The sequence below is a fragment of the Amborella trichopoda genome, chromosome 9 (genome assembly GCF_054954075.1).
Source record: "Amborella trichopoda isolate Santa Cruz 75 chromosome 9, AtrichopodaSantaCruz75HAP2 v2.0, whole genome shotgun sequence".
Lineage (NCBI taxonomy): Eukaryota > Viridiplantae > Streptophyta > Magnoliopsida > Amborellales > Amborellaceae > Amborella > Amborella trichopoda.
The window spans coordinates 18,526,203-18,547,661 of record NC_142344.1 but is presented as its reverse complement, the minus strand read 5'-3'; the positions used below and the strand labels follow the sequence as shown (position 1 = coordinate 18,547,661).

The following is a 21,459-nucleotide window of genomic DNA, read 5'->3' as shown; positions in this document are numbered from 1 at the left end:
TTTCTTCGGATCGAAAATAGAAGAGTTGAGTGAATCCAAAATCCAAAGGAGGTTCATGGCCAAAGGTAAAGATGCTAGAGTAAGAGTTCTTTTGGAATGTATCAGTTGTACTCGAAATGGTGTTATGCTAAGAAGGAATCACCGGGCATTTCCAGATAGATTACTGAAAAGAATCGACACAATACACCTAGTCAATTGGAATTGAAGAAATTTTGTCCTTATTGTTCGAAGCATATGACTCACACAGAGATAAAGAAATAGATAGAACGTGTGCCAAAATTCCAAGAAAAAAGAAGAAATTCAATATTCTATATTAAAAAAGAAAATTCTATTTATGGCGGATCAAGATGAATGAAGAAAGAAAATGTGATTTTGGATATAAGGAATAAACCATGGATAAATCCAAGCAACCTTTTCGTAAATCCAAACGATCTTTTCGTAAGCGTTTGCCCCCAATTGGATCGGGGGATCGAATTGATTATAGAACCATGAGTTTCAATCTCTTCCTGCTTTCAGTAACTGAACTTGACAGAGGGCATAGGCACTACTGGAAGCCTTCCATACCTTATAGTATAGGGTGGGTAGGAAATACAAACTACTGGAAGTCGTGCCCTATAGGGCCTAAGGACGACTCTTCCCTTTCCTACGGGAAAGCCAGGGAGTAAGGAATGGAAAGGGCTTCGCCTTACTCGTTCGGCTGCCTCACTCGCTCAGGAAAGAAAAGATTGACTACTACAGACCTAATAAAGCTTCAAACATTTGGGAGCTTGTTCTATCAGGCAGTACCTGCCTACTTGTGTGACTGTTCCTGCGGATATGCAAAAGCGGCTTATGCTTTGAATGCTGGTCATAAGTTTCAGCTGCTTGCTGGTTTCAAACCTGATAATATCTCTGAGTTCAAACATGAAGTAACGAAGCAAGGCAATGCCGCTTTTGATCAATGAGGAAGAATGACAGTGGGTAATGAGCACACCTTCATCCAATGCTCTCATTTATTTCAATCCCGCGGCTGGTATAGGAAGAGGTTTGAAGCAAAAGGGGCCTTCCGAAAATAAGGGCCAAAGTTCCTGTCAATTTTGCAAGCGTCAGTCTTTCAAACTTTCAAATCGGCAGGAAAATGGTGTAACTACTGAAGGCCATTCAAGCGAGTCTCCTCAACATGTTGGGCTGGTTCCATTCTTATGTGTATCTCCATCCGTTCCAGTACCGAGTGATTTATTGTAGCAACTTTTTGCTTCCTTGAGCATGAGCCAGGGTACAACTGATTCTGCTGCTTCTTATGCTAAGACTTTGCATCAGGCATCAGGTACTCTCTTTCCTCGCTACAGGTCTCTGGAGGGCAATTCATCTTCTTCCCCTGATTCTGGATTCTGGAGCGTCTAACCATATGACGAGTAACTCTTTTATGTTTACCTCTTAGATTATACCACCTCGTGTCCTTCTTGCTGACTTCTTGCTTTACCTATTAAAAAAGCAAGTCTATCTCCTTCTTTGTCTTTGTCCAAAGTTCTTTATATTCCTGAATTGAACCCTTTCCATCCATTAGTCTGAGTCTTTTTGTTAAAACCTTGAACGGTTCTGTGACTCTCTTTCCTTCTCATTGTGTCATTCAGGACTGAGAAGATGATTGGACGAGGTAAAGAGAGAGAGGGACTCTATTTTATGTTATGGACGTGGCTTCTTCATAAGAATTATCTTCGTCGGTAGCTAATGTGGTTAGCAGTTCAAGGTTCAACGAATAAAGCTTGGGAGGTTTCCCATAAAAGGTTGGGACATCTTCATGATCTTGTCTCAAATGACTCGCCAAGGAAGTATACCTTGAGCACCCTCAATTCTGTTTTTTTTTAGATAATAAGACGACTTGATCTACATGCCAATTGGCAAAGCATTGGTTATCTTCCTAAAAAAAATGAAAAAATTCTTGAGATTATGAAAATCTTGTTCACTCCGATGTCTGGGGACCTGCATCCACTACTTATTCTGGCCATCGTTATTTTGTCACCTTTGTAGATGTCTAGAGCTACATGGATTTATACGTGAAATGTGAAAAAAGAATGAAGTCATGTGTTGAAGGCGGTCCCACACAATTTTATAAGAATTTTTTTATTTTAAGAAGGGTAGCAACTTAACACTTTCTTATTTGATAATGGCATCAACCATCACATGTGCTTATTAGTTGAGGAATGGTTGGTGGCTGAAAGGAAGAACATACATATCTTAGAGGTTGCTAGAGCTCTTTTGTTTTGATAGAGATGAATGTTCCCAAGTCCTATTGGTCCGCTGCTGTTATGACTTACAGTTGTTTTGTGCCCTTTTGCGGGAGAAGCTTGATCCTTAGGCACACAAGTGCATATTCCTTTGATATCCTTCTTCTCAAAAAAGAAAAAAAGGAGAGAAGTCTTACTGTGACTAAGAAGATGCATATTTCAATGCATGTCACATTCTTTGAGAGCTATCCATCTTTTTGTGCCTTCTTCTTCCTGCTCCTGTCCCGGGAGATAGCCGTGAATTGAGACAGAGAGTCTCATCAGAAAGAACAGCAGGTGCAGCAGGAGACCTCATCAGGGCAGCCCCTATCTGAGCAGCAGCGGGCACGTGATGTGTTTCAGACGCTCTCGTCGAGATTGTTCAGACCTGGAGAGTCCTCTCTCCCTCTATCCTCAACTGATCAAACTTCCACCGTCCTCCTCCTTGATAAAACGTGAGTGAGGGAAAGACATAAAGAACATATAAGTCGCGATCGCGAAGGCCACTACTCATTCTTATCGATGTAATAGAACGTATCGTAGATAGCGGCGGGGTCGTAAGAGTCGGTCTTGTATGTTCTTTTTTGCGTCTAGACCACTTAAGAGAAGTCTCTTAGACGTCAAGGCAGATGTTGTTGGGGCAGTGACGGAGGAGGCAGAAGCCTGCTTCGTCAGGGGGAAACTGGGGACAACCTCTCGCTCTTCTATAACGTCGGACTACCTTGCCAAATTGTAGGGACCTCCACGAACTCTATTCTACGATGCCCCAAAAAAACGAGGAGCCCGACTCCCTTCTTTCTTCTTGATAGCTCCTTTTTTGTTTGCTCTTGCCCGATGCAGTGTTATGCCCGGCTCTTGCATCATTCAAAACAATAGCCGACTGGTTTAAAGCTCTATTCTATAGGTTCAATGCCCCGCCCCACTATAAACCATGCAAAAAAGCATGGAAGAAGAGACACAGAGCAGATGAGTCAAGCTGTAGAAAGGGGAAGAGCGGCGCAGTGCTTCTATACTGTGGCTAAACTCTAACCTAGAAGCTTAACACATCAAGTCATATGAAGGCACTACTTTTAAAGTCAAGTCAAGGCGACCACCCCTGGATGGAGGCGGCCCGCCCGGTACATAGGATGATTAATGTAATGTAAAAGAGGCCGAGTGAGCTTTCTAACAAAAATCAAATAACATAACAAAGTACGAAGGACCAACGATGATCTTTGAGAATAAGGAGTAGTAGTAGGAGCTAATTCGGATGGAATCGAAAGATTACGAGATAGACAATGAGACAAAGTTGCCTACCAACGAGCAAAGCCCCAACGAGTTCAGTCGTTCGCGCAACATCAAAGCCCTCGTTGTTGAGGGATTTTTGCTGCTGCCCAAAAGCCGCTTTGCGAGTGCTTTTGGAGAGAGCACTTAGACAACAGGGAAGTCAGCTGGGAGGAATTCCTCTGGGCATATTACGGTTTTTCACTAAGGGGGTGGATCGAAGCGATTGCATCGAAGAATTGATTTGAAACGAAGCACTTCGTCTATGGGCATTGTAGAAAGGATCAAATATGACCCAAATCGTTCTTCTCGGATCGCCCTAGTACGATGGATCGAGGGGGTGCTGCTACGTTGCCAGAGGAGATGCAACGCGATAGAAGAGTTCGCTCTGCCGATTCAAATCCTCGAACATACCACGGCCACCATCAACAGCCTATTTTCGTTCTCTTCCCTGCCTAGGAAAGTGGATCAAAGAAAGGTAGCTTGCTTCTCTCCTGGACTGATGGCAGCTTATGTAGTGGTTGGCCTTCCTACCAGAGTGCCTCTACTCCTAAAAGCGAGCACAAAAGCGACAAGCAGTTGCTTCCTAGCTCAGGAAGGAGGCATTTGAAAGGCCGACCACTAAATAGGCATTCTGAGGAATTCCAACGACAAGACTACGACTACAAAGAGCGATAGAGAAGACAAGCCTATAGGCATAGAAGCGAGTCGTCAGAAGAGCGTCGCCAGAAGAAAAAGAGCTTATATAGGGGTCGGCCTTCCTACCAAAGTGCCTCCTTGATAGAAGAGCCAGGCCTGCGCAGGAAGCAAAAAAAGTTGTGTGAAGGACATTTTCTTCTCTGCCCTCTCCTCTCCAAAGGCCAAGGGAGAGACTGCATCTTACCTTTCCTTTGGTAGCTCTTTTTGTTTCCCAAGGATAGCGGTAGCTGGGGCAAAGCCCACTTTCTTCGCTCCACGAATGAGAGAGAAAGTCAAAGGAAAAAAGACATTCTCTCTTTGCGAGGTCCAAAAGTGGAGAATGCATAGCATTCTCTGGGCGCATTGGATCAAACATAAAGCTGCGCTTTCTTGGCAAAGTTCTCGGCAGCAAGAAACTTTAGGGCTTGTTGGAGCTGTTGAGCATAACGAATCAAAGCCGAAGGTGGATCAAGTTAGCTTGCTACCAAGCCAAGTGCTTGCTTGCGCTTTATGTAGTGGTCGGCCATCCTACCAGAGTGCCTCTAGAAGCTTCTACGAAGCTTTGCTTTCGATAGAAGCTAGTCGCTTTGGTAGCTTGCCTGCCAAGCAGATAGGCGAAGGGCTGAAGGATGGAGCCTGGAAAGTTTTTCATGCACCTGTCGTGTGAGCCGTTGGTCCTAAGCAATGTCTTTCGTGAAGCGACCCACTATGAAAAAAAAGAGAACTTCGATCGGATGCAGGTATCCAATACCATCGCTGAGATGCCGAGCTGATTTCTGGGCCTTGACGAATGGCCGGCCACCTTTGACGTTAGAAGAGCAAAAGGCTCAGGGCATAGCAGGATGAACCAATGTGAATGAATGTATGCTTCGTTGCCCAAACACGATAAGTGCTGACCACACTAAGTGCTACCATGTAGCAAGAGAGGCCAGGCGGTGACAATTGAGAGGTTGTCACTGAGCATTCCTAGTCACACGGGAAGAGAGGTAAAATGGCAAGGCCAAACGCCCGTGTGGCTCCTCACGGAGTATAGCTTACATCCAAACATCTGATTAGGGAACAGGGCAACGCCCATGAAGATGAAAATCGGTTGTATAAAATATTCTCAGTGGAGGATCGGAGCTTTTTTGACCAATTGTTCAAGTCCGAAAAAGATCTGTTCAAGAAAGAAGAAGATAAATTTCGGGTCAAACCAACAACCAGATTGTGTAGTAATAATGAATGCAGATAAAGAGTCCTCAGTCATACTCGAAGCTGATCGATTACAAATACCTATTGCATCTTCAGTGGATTCGAATATCCCATTGGAATCCTATAAAAGAATCACTTATCCCATTCTAGCGAATGATCCTATACAGTTCGTATATCAATTTCGTAATTTGATCATGAAAATAATTCTTCATGAACAAGGAAGAATCATTACAATGAAGGAGACTGCGGGACAAGAAAGAACTCATCGATCAACCGTTTCCAAGAAGAAATTTTAGTTGATCGGTCGAGTGGTCTCAGTGGGACCTATTTATGGATTGAACAAGAATTGTACGATGTCAGGCTGGGCTGGATGGAACAAGTGCGTCCTAGCCCAATCGTGGTGGTCGCTTCGTACACAACAGCCAATGTCAAGAGGCAGGGTGGGCGTTGTGACGATGTGGAGAGGAGAGGTCGTGTTTGCCTTGCTTCTGGATATAAGAATATATAATGCTGTTTATGGAGGATTCAATTCAGTCTGACACCCGATTGGACCTGTTATGCGCCTCCAGTCCTTGCTTGAGACCCTTCTTCGCCTTCGGGTTGAAGCCCAACTTTGTGTAGTTGGGAGAAACAGAACTTTGGTCATGGAATTCTTTCTCCTTGATCATTGCGGCCTTCGTGACTAGAGGGATTGCCTTCGCCTTCCTTCATTCTAGCAGCAAGTAGTTCTTATGCTTCCCCCGAAGGTAGGGGGCTGAACTGGCGATCGACACGTACGTCACTCCGGGCTAAGAAGCCCTCGGCACGTTTGGGAGGACCTATGTCCCTCCTCCCTCACTCATTGAACTACATCGCCTGAGTGTTTTGGACCAAATGCAGTGGTGGTCCTAATCAATCATTCTATGATGATGCCATTATAGGCACCGCCATCCCTCTCGTACTACCACGAGGGCACCGGACGATGGGAAGGGAAGGTTTTTGTAAGCGAGACACAACAGCTTGCGAGAGATGGTGGAAGAGAAGGGTGCGCTAGCACCAGCGGGGCGGGTTGGTGCACCAGTCGGATCAAGTTGTTAGCGGACAAGTGCCATGCTAAAGAAGTGGCTATTAGTGCCATGAAAGGGAGCTCCGAAAAAGCAGGAAATTTCCTGCCTGATCGTGGGCCTAGTCCCGGAGAGGAGGGGTGTATAGTGCAACTTGTTGGACATGTCATTCGGGATTTCCATCTCCCCCGATCGAGTCCCTACTTTACCTAAGATCAATTGAACTATAAAGAATTTCCAACGTTCAGTTTAGTTTGCAGTTTCAATGTAAATCATTTCAGCCCAGACCAATCAAATGAACCAGGCACATCTGATTCCTATTCATCCAATTTCTATTCTATGTTAGGATCGAATATTTGTTTGACAGAAGGCATAAAGCGTGATGGAAGAAGTGGAACAAAAGGAGAAGAAATGGCAGTAAGATCATTCATTTTGTCTATGTGTCCGGGCAGGGAAAGGGGAGGCAAGCGAGCAGCCGCTGAAATACAACATGGTCCGGCCAGTACAACGCAGGCATTGCAAATCAACACATAGGAAGGGGATCTCGAGCCGCTTACTGAAGAGAGAGGTTAAGAAACGTGATGTGCATGAGATCGAGCCACGCTCGCCAAGTCTCTAATCAGGGATATCGAATATAAGTAATTTTGGGACCTACGAAGACTCACTACGAATGCGAGGTCGGGTATCAGCCGACTAATGGGTCGCCACGGGAAACAGGGCAGGTCTGGTATTAAGAAAACTGACGCTTCTTAATATGATATGAAACTCATTCTTCCGCTTATCAGGCTTGGCCCCTTTCTTTCTTGTGCTCGCTCTCTCCTGTCATGCATCATGGCTGGGTGGAACACGAAGACATCATCCCTTTCTTTTGGCCAAGATTTTGATCTCACTAGTTGAGTTAGTTGGTATTCTTTCTTGCTTTTTCTTGCCTGGATTTTGAAGATGAGTACAGTTAGTCTTTCGGAACTTGGTTTTCTTTATACACCTCTTCTTGCCATGAAGGAAGGCATTTTGAACATCTAACTGAAAAAGTTCCCATCCGCTGCTATGGACAGAATGCATCTTACATTGGTAATTTTAGCAATCGGAGCAAACGTTTCCTCATAGTCTACTCCCCCCCTTGGCTTAGCTACCAGACGCGCTTTGAACCTCTCTATCGTGCCATCTGTCTTATGCTTGACCTTGGAAAGCCATTTGCATCCAACAACTTCAGGCTAATTTCCCCAACTCTCAGGTCTTGTTTTTCTGCAATGCTTCAATTGATTATGCATTGCCTCTTGCCAACACTTTTTAGTTTATGTTTCTGTGGTTCTTTGATAGAAAAAAGAGAAGTGACAATGATTTCTGGAAAAAGACTCATAAGAGACAAAACACTCTATTGGAAACTTGGTACCAGATGAATGATGAATCAAGAGAGAAGGATCTGATACCTGAGTAGACTGATAGGCTGCTGTAGAGAGATGAGGAGGCTCTATGCTACTGGAGATTTGCGGTTGTAGCCCTCTTCCTTCTGGTAAGCTGTGTAATCTACTGTAATCGTGGATGCCGGGGTGCTCAATTGCTGCTTTTCCGTTTGCTGCTATTGCTCCTGTTCATTGTGACTGCCTAAGGCCTGTCGCAATTCACTGTGATTGTCTAAATTCTTCCCCAGGACAGGTAGAGGAAGAGTGGGATATGACTCTGAGGAGCTGTTCGGGCATTTCTTCTCTGAGGTTGTTCCTCGAAAAAGGTCACATGACGAGAGATAACCATTTTCTTTGTTATGAGAGAATTTATACCTTAATGAGAAGCCAGATAACCAAAACAGACTAATTTCCTTGCTTTTGAGGTTAAATATGAGCAAAACGCTTGGTTAAATATGAGCAAAACGAGTACTTCCAAATACACGTAAGTGATAATAAGAAGGTTTGCTCTTGAAGAGAGAACTTTTTTCTCTTTTCGAACTGCAGATCCCATTAAGTTAATCAAATAGGCTGCAGTCATTATTGCTTCTAACCAATAAGTTTTCAAAACATTCATATCCTGAGTGCACGAGCAACCTCTAACAGATGCCTCTTTTTCCTTTCTGCCGGGGTGTGTAAGGACATGTGTATTGATGAATAATTCCCCTTTTCCCTAAGAAGGAATGAAGATCTTTAGAGCCCACCATTGTCAGATCTAAGAATTGGAATGGACTTCTTCAATTGGGTCTTTCTTTTTGCACAGAAGGATTGAAAGATAGCACCAACTTTAGTGAGTATCTAAGCATATAAATCCATACCACTCTAGACATCCACAAATGAAACAAAGTATCGATAACTAGAATATGGGGGCAGGCCCCCTAATATGAAAAAACAAAACTTCGTGGCTGTCTCTTTTCAATTAACCAAACATAAGCAAAACAATCTTGATTGTCTAAACAAAACAAGTAGTACTGGAGAGAGAAGGGAGGCATTGAGACATTTGATTTAGAAGTTGATCATGCGAGTCTTTTGTGCCACAATTCCCATACCTAATTTCCTTTATTTGATGAAGTCACATCCAATGCCGAAAGTCATGGTGAGGAAGCCACATCCAACACATAGAGCCCTCCCACCTCTTTACCGTGTCCAATCGTCTTCCCGGTCCTGAACGACACAACAAGAAGGCGAACTCTTTCTAGTTTGACTGACCAATGGAGAGGTTTTCAAGCTTAGGTATAATAGAATGAAAACATCGTTTAAGTGCAAAGAAGGTGATAGAGCAACCTCTCTTTGATATTGAAAAAGGACAACAAGAACTACAACAAACAGGATTACCAAAGAATTATAGCGAGGATGTAAAAGCAAATGTGTTACCTATCATGTGATTTGTTGCACCAAAATCCAGAATCCGGAGTTGTAGAGCTGACGGACAAAGAAGAGTGTTTACCTTAAATAGTGAACTCTGTTAGCAGATGCAGCTGAAGATGTACCATTGACTTTGATAACTTATAGTTATTGTTGGAGAAGCTCATTAGGCACAAGCACGGTAGATGAGGGCTTGACTGGTTTGATTGCTTGTTCAGTGACCACTATGGTGACTATGTTTGATTGCTTGTTTTAGAGTCTTAAGTCTCTACCCTGTGTCCCTTCTTTTTGCAAGATTTGCAGAAAGGAGATTGACACCATTGCTTTCTAAGCGGACTCCTTTAGCAGTACCCTTTCCTCTTCCATATGAGGGAGCAAAGGATACTAAAGCTGAGTGATCAACAGATGCAACAACACTTCTTGCAATTGATTGTCTTTCCTCTTCATCAAGTAGATAGGGGACCAAGCAAAGGAAGAGCGCGCTAGCACGAAAGCTGTTGCACGGTAGCGCATATGTTTTCTTTCTCTCAACACTTTTTATAGATGCTTAGGATTTCTATATTCAAAGTTTGATCGTAAGCCAACAAGAAGTTGAAATAAACGATGTTTCTGGTAATGATTCAAAAGGGCTTGCTTGGACCCACATTTGCATTCACAAGAGCATGCTCTAACAGGTGTATAGTTAGGACTTCCAACCATTAAAAGAAACAACGTATGATTATACTATAGGAATGAAATAGCGTATGATTATAATATTATTAATATTACTAATAATATTATTATTAGTACTATTAATAATTTTATTACTAGTATTATTAGTATTAGTAGTATTGATAATATTAGAAGTAATAATAGTATTATTATTAGTACTATTAATAATAATATTTACTAGTATTATTAGTAGTAGTATTAATAGTAGTAATACGAGTAGTAATGCTAATAGTAATAGTAATACTACTACAACTGCTAGTATTGCTATTATTATTACTATTATTACTACTATTATTATTACTACTACTAGTGATACCAGTACTACTACTAGTATGTAGTATTATTACTAATAGTAGTAGTAGTAGTAGTATTATTATTACTACTACTATCATTACTACTACTAGTAATACTAGTACTACTATTAGTATGTAGTATTATTACTAATAGTAGTAGTAGTAGTATTATTATTACTACTACTATTATTACTAGTTATAATAATATTAGCACTAATATTACAAATACTAGTATTACTATTATTATTAGTATTACTAATACTACTAGTAATAGTAGTATTACTATAACCAGTATTAGTATTAGTAGTAATACTACTATTACTACTACTATTAGTATTACTATTACTATTGGTATTACTACTACTACTACTACTACAATTACTATTAGTAATATTACTAATAATAATACTATTAGTAATAAAAATACTAATACTAGTATTAGTAATACTATTACTACTAGTATTAATACAAGTACTAGTAGTAGTAGTACTAATACTATTACTACTAGTAGTATTCCTACTAGTATTAGTAGTACTAAAGTGCTATAGTAGTATTACTATAATAGTACTGCTACTATAATAGTACTACTACTATAATAGTACTATAGTAGTAATTAATAGTATTATTACTAGTAGTACTATTAATAGCAATAGTAGTAGTATTAATAGTACTCGTATTATTAGTACTACTAGTATTAATAATACTATATGAATACTACGACTAATACTAGTAGTACTAATAGTATTAATACTAGTAAAACTACTAGTATTAGTATGATTAATACTAGATATTAATACTACTAACAATAGTACTAATACTAATACTAGTATTAGTACTACTAATACTGGTACTACTAATATTAGTATTAGTACTACTAATACTAGTATTAGTACTACTAATACTAGTATTAGTACTACTAATATATTAGTAGTACTAATACTAGTATTAGTAGTACTAATACTAGTATTAGTACCAATATTAGTAGTACTAATATTACTAGTAGTATTAGTATTAGTACCAGTATTAGTAGTACTAATACTACTAATACTGGTACTACTAATACTGGTACTACTAATACTACTAATACTAATATTAGTATTACTACTATTAGTATTAGTATTAGTAGTAGTATCAGTATCAGTATTAGTATTAGTAGTACTAATACTACTAATACTGGTTCTACTAATACTAGTATTAGTACTGCTAATACTAGTATTAGTACTGCTAATATTAGTATTAGTACTGCTAACACTAGTATTAGTATTAGTATTACTATCAGTATTAGTAGTACTAATACTACTAGTAGTATTAATACTACTAGTAGTACTAATACTACCACTAATACTACTAGTACTACTAATACTAATATTAGTAGTACTACTAGTATTAGTAGTAGTAGTAGTAGTACTAATAGTACTACTACTAGTACTACTAGTATTAGTAGTACTAATAGTACTATTATTAATAGTACTACTAGTAATAGTACTATTAATTACTACTATAGTACTATTATAGTAGTGGTACTATAGCTATAGTACTACTATTATAGTAGTAGTACTATAGCTATAGTACTACTATAGTATTATTATAGTAATACTACTATAGTACTATAGTACTACTAATACTAGTTGGAATACTACTAGTAGTAATAGTTTTAGTAGATAGTACTGGTATTAATACTAGTAGTAGAAGTAGTACTAATACTACTACTAGTACTAGTAATACTAGTATTAGTAGTACTAGTAGTATCAGTACTAATATTAGTGTTAGTACTTGTAGTAGTACTACTAGTAGTATTAATACTAGTATTAATATTAATACTACTACTAGTACTAATATTAGTATTAATATTATTACTACTACTAGTAGTATTAATACTATTACTACTACTAGTAGTATTAATACTAGTACTAATAATTGCAGTATTAATATTAGTATTAATACTACTAGTAGTAGTACTAGTATTAATAATACTAATACTACTACTAGTAGTAATATTAGTAGTAGTACTAGTATTAATACTAATATTAATACTAATATCAATATTAATACTAGTATTACTAGTCGTAGTACTACTAGTAGTAGTGTTAATAATTAAGACGACTACTATTAGTACTAGTATTAATACTAGTAGTAGTATTAATATTAATACTAATATTAATATTAATAGTAGTACTACTAGTATTAGTACTAATACTAGTAGTATTAGTACTACTAGTAATACTACTAATACTAGTATTCTACTAATATTAATACTAGTATTACTACTTCTACTAGTATTAATACTAGTAGCAGTACTAGTATTAATACTAGTAGTAGTAGAACTATTAGTAGTAGTACTAGTTTAATACTAGTAGTAGTAGTACAATGGGATGTGTCTATTTATTTTGGGATGTGTTTATCTATCTATCTCTTGATTCGAGATGGAAGTAGGTTTGAAAAAGGATCTTACAGTGTTTAGGGTTGGACCAGGAGGGTCTCTTAGCTAATAACTAATGTCTTCTTTTTTCTTCTCATTGGAGTTATTTCACAAAGACTTGTCATTCATTGGTAAGGAAGAAGGGGGGAACAAGCACACTTGGAGAGCGCAATACAATGGAGAGTTGTATGCTGCGTTCGAGAAGGATGAATCGCTCCCAAAAAAGAATCTATTGATTCTCTCCCAATTAGTTGGATTGTAGGTGCGATGATTTACTTCACGGGCGAGGTCTCTGGTTCAAGTCCAGTATGGCCCAGCTGCGCCATGGAACAAAAGAAGCATCTGACTCGTTCATGCCTGTTCCATTTGGCCCGGGGGATATATCTCAGTTGGTAGAGCTCTGCTCTTGCAATTTGGTCGTTGCAATTACGGGTTGGATGTCTAATTGTCCAGGCGGTAATGATAGTATCTTGTACCTGAACCGGTGGCTCATGTTTTTCTAAGTAATGGGGAAGAGGACCGAAACATGCCACTGAAAGACTCTACTGAGACAAAGACGGGCTGCCAAGAATGTAGAGGAGGTAGGATGGGTAGACAAATCTAGTATGGATCGTACATGAACGATAGTTGGGAGTCGACGGCTCTGTTAGGGTTACCTCATTTGGGATCCCTAGGGAAGAGGATCAAGTTGGCCCTTGTAAAACTATCTCCCTTCAACCCTTTGAGCGAAATGTGGAAAACGAAAGAAAAATCCATGGGCTGGCCCCATCGTCTCCACCCTGTAGGAACTACGAGATCACCCCAAGGACGCCTTCAGCATCCAGGGGTCACAGACCGACCATATACCCTATTCAATAAGTGGAACGCATTAGCTATCCGCTCTCCGATTGGGCAGTAAGGGTCGGAGAAGGGCAATCACTCATTCCTAAAACCAGCATTCTTAAGACCAAATAGTCGAGCGAAAAAGGGGGAGAGTTCTCCGTTCTTGGTTCTCCTGTAGCTAGATACTTCGGAACCATAAGAATCCTTAGAATGGGAATCCAACTCAGCACCTTTTGATTGATTTTGAGAGGAGTTGCTCTTTGGAGAGCACAGTACAATGAAAGTTGTACGCTGTGCTCGCGGGGGAGTTATTGTATATCATTGGCCTCTATGGTAGAATCAGTCGGGAAGGCCCGAGAGGCGGTGGTTTACCCTGTGGCGGATGTTAGCGGTTTGAGTCCGCTTATCTCCAGCTCGTGATCTTAGCCGATACAAAGGTATATGATAGCACCCATTTTTTCCAATTCGGCAGTTCAATCTATGATTTATCATTCATGGACGTTGATAAGATCCTTCCATTTAGCAAGACCTTAGGATAGTATGGGATAGACTTAACGTTAACGGCGAGGCTCAAACGAGGAAAGGCTTACGGTGGATACCTAGGCACCCATAGACGAGGAAGGGCGTAGCAAGCGATGAAATGCTTCGGGGACTTGAAAATAAGCATAGATCCGGAGATTCCCGAATGGGTCAACCTTTCAAACTGCTGCTGAATCCATGGGCAGGCAAGAGACAACCTGGCGAACTGAAACATCTTAGTAGCCAGAGGAAAAGAAAGCAAAAGCGATTCACGTAGTAGCGGCGAGCGACATGGGAGCAGCCTAAACCATGAAAACGGGATTGTGGGAGAGCAATATAAGCGTCGTGCTGCTAGGCGAAGCGGTTGAGTACTGCACCCTAGATGGCGAGATTCCAGTAACCGAAAGCATCACTGGCTTCTAACCAGAGTAGCATGGGGCACATGAAATCCCGTGTAAATCAGCAAGGACCACCTTATAAGGCTAAATACTCTTGGTTGACTGATAGCGAAGTAGTACTGTGAGGGAAAGGTGAAAGGACCCCCCATCGGGGAGTGAAATAGAACATGAAACCGTGAGCTCCCAAGCAGTGGGAGGAGAATTTGATCTCTGACCGCATGTCTGTTGAAGAATGAGATGGCGACTCATAGGCAGTGACTTGGTTAAGGGAACCCACCGGAGCCATAGCGAAAGCAAATCTTCATAGGGAAATTGTCACTGCTTATGGACCCGAACCTGGGTGATCTAACCATGACCAGGATGAAGCTTGAGTGAAACTAAGTGGAGGTCCGAATCGACTGATGTTGAACAATCAGTAGATGAGTTGTGGTTAAAGGTGAAATGCCACTCGAACCCAAAGCTAGCTGGTTCTCCCCAAAATGCGTTGAGCCGTAGAAGTTGACTGGACATCTAGGGGTAAAGCACTGTTTCGGTCGGGCAGCGAGAGCGGTACCAAATCGAGGCAAACTCTGACTAGATATGACCCCAAAATAATAAGGGTAAAGGTCGGCCAGTGAGACGATGGGGTATAAGCTTCATCATCGAGAGGGAAATAGCCTGGATCACCAGCTAAGGCCCCTAAATGACCGCTCAATGATAAAGGAGGTAGGGGTGCAGAGACAGCCAGAAGGTTTGCCTAGAAGTAACCACCCTTGAAAGAGTACACAATAGCTCACTCATCGAGCGCTCTTGCGTCGAAGATAAACAGGGCTAAGCGATCTGCCAAAGCTGTGTGATGTAAAAATCCATTGATAGGGGAGCGTTCTGCCATAGAGTGAAGCACCCATGCAAGCAGGTGTGGACGAAGCGGAAGCGAGAATGTCGACTTGAGTAACGTAAACATTGGTGAGAATCCAATGCCTCAAAAACCTAAGGGTTCCTCCGCAAGGTTCGTCCACGAAGGGTGAGTCAGGGCCTAAGATCGGACCAAAAGGCGTAGTCAATGGACAAAAGGTGAATATTCCTGTACTACCCCTTGTTGGTCCCGAGGGACAAAGGAGGCTAGGTTAGCCAAAAGGTGGTTTATCGGTTCAAAGACGTAAGGTGGCCTTGCTTTTTTTCGAGGGTAAGAAGGGGTAGAGGAAATGCCTTGAGCCAATGTCTGACTACCAGGCGCTACAGCGCTGAAGTAACCCATACTCCCAGGAAAAGCTCGAACGACCTTCAACAAAAAGGTACCTGTACTCGAAACCAACACAGGTGGGTAGGTAGAGAATACTTAGGGGCATGAGACAACTCTCTCTAAGGAACTCGATAAAATAGCCCCATAACTTTGGGAGAAGGGGTGCCACCTCACAAAGGGGGTCGTAATGACCAGGCCCAAGCGACTGTTTACCAAAAACACAGATCTCCGCAAAGTCGTAAGACCACGTATGGGGGCTGACGCCTACCCAGTGCTAGAAGGTCAAGTAAGTTGGTGACCTGATGACAGGGGAGCCGACGACGAAGCCTCGGTGAACGGCAACCGTAACTATAACGGTTCTAAGTTAGTGAAATTCCTTGTCGGGTAAATTTCGACCCGCACGAAAGACATAACGATCTTAGAGAGGGGCTCGGTGAAATAGACATGTCTGTAAAGATGCGGACTACCTGCACCTGGACAGAAAGACCCTATGAAGCTTTACTGTTCCTTGGGATTGGCTTTGAGCCTTTCCTTCACAGCTTAGGTGGAGGGTGAAGAAGGCCTTCTTCTAGGGGGGGGCCGAGCCATCACTGAGATACCACTCTGGAAGAGCTAGAATTCTAACCTTGGGTCAGGACCTACAGGCCAAGGGACAGTCTCAGATAGACAGTTTCTATGGGGCGTAGGCCTCCCAAAAGGTAACGGAGGCGTGCAATGGTTTCCTCGGGACAAACGGAGATTGACCATCGAGTGCAAAGGCAGAAGGGAGCTTGATTTGCAAGACCCACCCGTCGAGTAGGGACGAAAGTCGGCCTTAGTGATCCGACGGTGTCGAGTGGAAGGGTCGTCGCTCAACAGATAAAAGTTACTCTAGGGATAGCAGGCTGATCTTCCCCAAGAGTTCACATCGACGGGAAGATTTGACACCTTGATGTCGGCTCTTCGCCACCTGGGGCAGTAGTACTTTCCAAGAGTTGAGTTGTTCACCCATTAAAGCAGTACGTAATTGGGTTCAGAACGTCGTGACATAGTTCGGTCCATATCCGGTGTGGGCGTCAGAGCATTGAGAGGACTTTCCCTAGTACAAGAGGATCGGGAAGGATGCACCTCTAGTGTACCAGTTCGTGCCCACGATAAACGCTGGGTAGCCAAGTGTAAAGCGAATAACTGTTGAAAGCATCTAAGTAGTTAGCCCACCCCAAGACGAGTGCTCTCTTATTCCTATATCCCCAAAGCCTTTGGTAGCATAGACGAGACAGCGACGAGTTCTCTGTCACTGCGAGGATGGAGCGACAGAAGTATTGAGAATCCAAGATATGGCCACGGCGAGACAAGCCGTTTATCATCACGATAGATGTCAAGTGGAAGTGCAGTGATGTATGCAGCTGAGGCATCCTAACAGACCGAGAGATTTGAACCTTGTACATAATGACCCGATCAATTCGATTAGTCACCCGCCATCTATTTTCATTGTTCAATTGTTTGTGTTTGACAACATGAAAAGACCAAGGGATGGAAGGGCAGAGGGAGGTTCCCTTTGGTGTCCCTTCCAGTCCAGAATTGGGGCCTCACAATCAACAATCACTAGCCAATATGCTTTTCTCTCATACCTTTCTTCGTTTATGGTTCGATATTATGGTGCCCTAAGCGTAGAGGAACCACACCAATCCATCTCGAACTTGGTGGTTAAACTCTACTGCGGTGACGATACTTTGGGGGAGGTCCTGCGGAAAAATAGCTCGATGTCAGGATGATAAAAAGATTAACACCTCTTATTCAATGAAAAGGTGGTCTTATTCAAAACCCCAATTGTGACATCCCTTCTCTCCCACTTCAACCCCGGAACGGACTGTTTTTATAGAGAGAAACGTGCTTCCACATCTTCTTAACCCAAAATGGCTGAGGAGAAGAAAGGTTCCTTTTTTTTAGGGTACTCCCGGGAACAGGTCCAGTGGAGATGGGTGGGGCTTGTAGCTCAGAGGATTAGAGCACGTGGCTACGAACCACGGTGTCAGGGGTTCAAATCCCTCCTCACCCACAACGGCCTCAAAAAGGAAGGCCCCTTCCTTTACCTCTGCGGTAGGAAAATAAAATAATGATCGGGATAGCAGACACAAAGCTATGGAACTTGGGTGTGGGTCTTTCGTTTTAAATTTCTAATTTTATCGTTAATCATTGCATATAGTATTCTTGGTCCGAATCAGCATATTTGCGTTTTACTCCCTGTAACTCTTCGTCAGCCAGACTTGGGCGGAATAGCGGAGCAAGTATTAATAATGTCTTCCTCGTCATTAATATGCTTGCTCGCGGTAATGTGGCCTTTCGAGAGAATTGATGACTGCATCCTTGATGCACTGCTAGTACATCACCTGAGAATTATGAATTGGCTAGTTGTAAATAGCCCTTGGGCTAACGAACAAAGGATTATCCCCGAATCTACACCAAGGGATTGACTTGATGGTGATTCTCAAATATCGCAGAATGTGATACGATGAGATAGGATGGAATAGAAACAAAGACAGGGAACGGGTTACCTACTCCTAACGGTCAAACCAATCCCTTTAATGAATCAAATCTCCCCAAGTAGGATTCGAACCTACGATCAGTCAGCTAACAACCGACCACTCTACCACTGAGCTATTGAGGAACAACGGGAGATTAGATCTCATAGAGTTCAACTCCCGTTCTCAACCCATGACCAATATGGGCCCGAAGCTTCCTTTGTAACTCTCGGAACTTCTTCGTAGTGGCGCTGTTCCATGCCTCATTTCATAGGGAACCTCAAACTCTATTTCATTATATTTCATCCATATCCCAATTCCATTCATTGAATATCCCTTCGGTGTCATTGACATAAGAGATGTCATTTCTAGATATTTCTATTTCTATTTCTTTCTATATATGGAAAGTTAAGAAATCATCATATAATAATCGAGAAAGTGCAACAGAAAAAAAAGAAAGGGGGTTTCTGATGATTTTGAAATATTTTCTACTGGGTAATCTATTATCCTTATGCATGAAGATAATAAATTCGGTCGTTGTGGTCGGAGTCTATTATGGATTTATTACCACATTCTCTATAGGGGCCTCTTATCTCTTCCTTCTCCGAGCGCGGGTTATGGAAGAAGGAACCGAAAAGGAGGTATCAGCAACAACTGGTTTTATTATGAAACAATTCATGATGCTCATATCGATCTATTACATGCCTCTGCATCTAGCATTGGGTAGACTTCATATAATAACTGTCCTAGTTCCACCGTATCTTTAGTTTCATTTCTTCTGGGGCAATCACAAACACTAGTATTACTAGTATTACTACTAGTATTACTAGTATTATTAGTATTACTAGTAGTATTAGTACTACTACTAATACTAATAATACTAGTATTAGTATTAGTATTAGTACTAATATTAGTATTACTACTAGTAATACTAGTAAAGTTACTAGTATTACTAGTAATAGTACAAATACTAGTAGTAATACTAGAAATAATAGTAGTAGTAATACTAGTAGTATTAATAGTACTAATATTACTACTACTACTATTACTACTAATAGTAATACTAGTAATAGTAGTAGTAGTAGTAGTAATATTACTAGTACTAGTACTAATACTAGTAGTATTAATACTATTATTATTAGTCTTAGTAATATTACTAGTAGTAATACTAATAATAGTACTACTAGTAATAATAGTAATACTAATAGTAGTAGTAATAGTCGGAGTAGTAGTAGTAGTAGTAGTAATAGTATTAATACTAGTATTAGTATTACTATTAGTTTTACTATTACTAATAGTAGTAATATTAGTAATAGTACTAATACTAGTAGTAGTAGTAGTAATAGTATTACTATTAGTACTACTAATACAACTAGTACTTACTATTAATAGTAGTAATACTAATACTAATACTAATACTATTAATACTAGCAGTATTACTAGTAACAGTAGTATTACTTATACTATTAGTAACAGTAGTAGTACTAGTACTACTTACTAATAATAGTTACTAATAGTAAGTAGTACTATTATAAGTACTACTAGTAGTACTGATAGCACTAATAGTACTAATAGTACTGCTACTAATAGTAGTACTACTAGTAGTAATAGTAGTAGTACTATTAGTAATAGTAATACTACTATTATTAAGCAGTAGTACTACTAGTAATAGTAATACTACTATTACTAAGTACTAGTAGTAGTAATATTAGTAAGTAGTAGTTATATTAGTAAGTAGTAGTAGTAGTAGTACTAATACTAGTATTACGTACTAATACTAGTAGTACGTAGTTCTATTAATAGTATTATTATAGTACTAAGTAGTACTAGTACTAGTACTAGTATTACTATTACTACTAGTACGATTAGTAGTGGACCTGAATCCGTTAGTATGGAACATCTTATTTTCCAAGTGGAATCCCCTAGTATATGAAAGAATGAAAAAGTGTTTTCGTTGTTGTGGAATAAGAAGCCTTCGTATCATCTTAATGCATGTATTTGATTTATTCAGAGCTATTCGAGCGGGATCCACTTTTTGGGAAATAGTACTATTATACTAGTAGTACTACCAATAGTAGTACTTAGTAATATTAGTACTATTACTAACAGTAATACTACTACTAAGTACTACTAGTAGTAGCACTAGTAATAGTGGTAATACTAATAGTAGTACTACTACTAGTACTAATATTAGTTGTACTAGTAGTACTATTACTACTAATATTACTAGTATTATTAATACTAATAATATTAGTATTACTAGTACTACTAGTATTATTCGTACTAATAATATTAATAGTACTAGTACTAGTCTTACTACTATTACTAGTATTAGTACTACTACTTAATAGTACTAAGTAATACTAGTAGTACTAGTAGTAGTAATACTACTAACTAGTATTAGTAACAATACTACTACTAATAATAGTAGTACTAATACTAGTAGTAGTTCTACTACTAATAATAATATTATTATTACTAGTAATAATAGTACTACTACTAATACTTTTACTAATAATAATATTACTAATAGTATTAGTAGTAATAATAGTATTATTAATATTAATAATAGTACTGGTAGTACTAGTAGTAATACTATTATTATTAGTATTACTAGTAATATTACTACTAGTAGTAGTAATACTGTAGTAGTACTACTACTACTACTATTAGTATTAGTAGTATTATTATTACTAGTATTACTAGTAGTACTAATAATACTACTAGTAGCACTAGTGTTATTATTAATACTAGTATTATTATTATTACGAATATTACTAGTAGTACTAATAATTATAGTACTACTAGTATTAATACTAGTACTAATAGTATTAGTAGTATTACTACTATTAGTAATACTACTACTAGTTGTATTAGTAGTAGTAGTAGTAATACTAGTAGTATTAATAGTACTAATATTACTACTACTACTACTACTACTACTATCACTACTAAGAACTAGTAATAGTAGTAGTAATAGTAATAGTAGTAGTAGTAGTAATATTACTAGTATTAGTACTAATACTAGTAGTATATTATTAGTATTACTAGTAATACTAGTAGTAATACTAATCATAGTACTACTATTAATAATAGTAGTACTAGTAGTAGTCGTAGTCGTAGAAGTATTAATAATAGTATTACTATTACTAATAGCAGCATCATTTGTAATAGTACTAATACTAGTAGTAGTAGTAATACTATTAGTATTACTACTATTACTAATAGTAGTACTGAAAGTATTATTGCTACTACTATTACTAATAGTTGTACTAGCAGTATTACTAGTAGTACTAGTTGTATTACTACTATCAGTATTCGTAGTACTAGTAGTATTAATACTATT

The 21,459-nt window shown here is 39.6% G+C and overlaps 1 non-coding gene and 2 pseudogenes across 2 annotated transcripts; 2 read left to right on the top strand and 1 right to left on the bottom strand.

Moving 5' to 3' along the window:
- The first annotated feature begins 668 nt into the window (after nt 1-668).
- LOC148780431 (large ribosomal subunit protein uL2mz, N-terminal part-like) lies at nt 669-5,260 on the top strand (annotated as a pseudogene). The gene is made up of 3 exons (XR_016041376.1): nt 669-908; nt 1,255-1,377; nt 3,661-5,260. The product of XR_016041376.1 is annotated as a large ribosomal subunit protein uL2mz, N-terminal part-like (transcript).
- An 8,924-nt stretch (nt 5,261-14,184) lies between these two features.
- LOC148780430 (25S ribosomal RNA) lies at nt 14,185-16,855 on the top strand (annotated as a pseudogene).
- Nucleotides 16,856-18,187: 1,332 nt separating this feature from the next.
- TRNAN-GUU (transfer RNA asparagine (anticodon GUU)) lies at nt 18,188-18,259 on the bottom strand. The gene has a single exon. It is a non-coding gene; the product is annotated as a tRNA-Asn (tRNA).
- Nucleotides 18,260-21,459: the final 3,200 nt, after the last annotated feature.